This window comes from Rutidosis leptorrhynchoides, chromosome 11 (assembly GCF_046630445.1).
Source record: "Rutidosis leptorrhynchoides isolate AG116_Rl617_1_P2 chromosome 11, CSIRO_AGI_Rlap_v1, whole genome shotgun sequence".
Lineage (NCBI taxonomy): Eukaryota > Viridiplantae > Streptophyta > Magnoliopsida > Asterales > Asteraceae > Rutidosis > Rutidosis leptorrhynchoides.
In genome coordinates, this window is record NC_092343.1 from 216,661,711 (window position 1) to 216,663,355 (window position 1,645).

Below are 1,645 nucleotides of genomic sequence, written 5' to 3' on the forward strand. Positions count from 1 at the left end.
TTTTATTATTTTTTCGACGCTTATTTTTCGACCTTTTATTTTTCGACATTTTTTGACGCGCTCCTTTTCTTTCTTATTTCTCTACGCTCTAGTTTTTAGGGTATAGAATTTTCTATTTCTTCTCTAAAATTTCTTTAAATGTCGACGAAAAATTATATTAAGCTGTTAAATTGATAGACATCCAAAATTTTCTGGTTCGTAGTAATAGTTAGATTTGTTAGTGGCGAGTTGTGGGCTTCCGATTTAAAGGGTCCTGGATACCTACTGCATCTATTGGCTATTCGAAACGTGGGCAAAATCAGAAAGTCTATTAATTTGATAACTTATATAATTTTTATTTTTATAACTAATAGGATATTCAGTGAATGCACCGAGCAAAACGTTCATCACCTTTCATACGTTCACCACCTGTAACTCGATCAAGACATCTAGCCAATATTGTCGCCATTGATTTTTCTTTAGAATCGTCATCTAGTCAACCAAGTACTCCCATTCAAATTTTCAATAATCCATTTTTTGAACCCGACCTCACAATTGAGAATCCGGAGGATATTCAGGGACAATTCAGAGATCCTGAACCACTAATCATTCCTCCTGAACCACAAATCACTCATTCAAAAATTGTCGAGGAAGAAACCATTAAACCAGAATCCCTTAGTGATTCAGATTCAACAAATTCAATCATGGAAAATCTGGAACCTCTAAGTATGGAAGACCGAATGAGAGCTAAACGCACTGGCCAAGGTCACGCAATTACTCAACCAGACATTAATGCGCCAGATTAGGAAATCAAAGGAAAAATCCTACACATGGTAACTAATCAATGACAATTTAGTGGTGAACCGAAGGAAGATCCAAACGAACATCTTAGTACCTTTAATAGGATCTGTACTCTATTTAAAATTAGAGAAGTGGAGGATGAACAGATATATCTCATGTTATTTCCCTGGACTTTAAAGGGAGAAGCCAAAGATTGGTTAGAATCATTACCTGAAGGGGCGATTGATACATGGGACGTTTTAGTTGAAAATTTTCATAAACAATTCTTTCCGGCATCTAAAGCCGTAAGATTTCAAGGAGAAATTGTTACGTTCACGCAAAAGTCAAATGAAACTCTATATGAAGCATGGACAAGATTTATAAAGTTTTTGAGAGGATGTCCGCAACATGATTTAGACACTTATCAAATAGTACAAATATTCTACAAAGGATGCGATATTACTACACGAAAAGACATCGACATAGCAGCTGGTGGTTCCATTATAAAGAAAACCGCAACTGAAACTTATAAAATTATTGATAACACTGCTTCCCACTCACATGAGTGGCATCAAGAAAAAGATATCGTTAGATCATCTAAAGCGGCTAGAGCCGATTCTAGCCATGACTTAGATTCCATTTCCACAAAGATAGATGTTTTCGAGAGACGAATGGAAAAGATGACTAAAGATATTCACTCAATACGAATTAGTTGTGAGCAGTGTGGAGGACCACATTTGACAAAAGATTGTCTCAGTATTGAACAAACAATGGAACAAAGAGAGAATGTTTCATACATAAACCAAAGGCCTGGAAATAATTATCAACCGTCAAGACCAATCTACAATCAAAATTAGAATTATAACCGAAATGTTCCATACAATAC

General features: G+C 35.4%; 1 non-coding gene across 1 annotated transcript; it reads right to left on the reverse strand.

Annotated features, from left to right (window-relative positions):
* Positions 1-1,067: 1,067 nt before the first annotated feature.
* Positions 1,068-1,174, reverse strand: LOC139879258 (small nucleolar RNA R71). The gene has a single exon (XR_011770110.1). It is a non-coding gene; the product is annotated as a small nucleolar RNA R71 (small nucleolar RNA).
* Between the last annotated feature and the right edge of the window lie 471 nt (positions 1,175-1,645).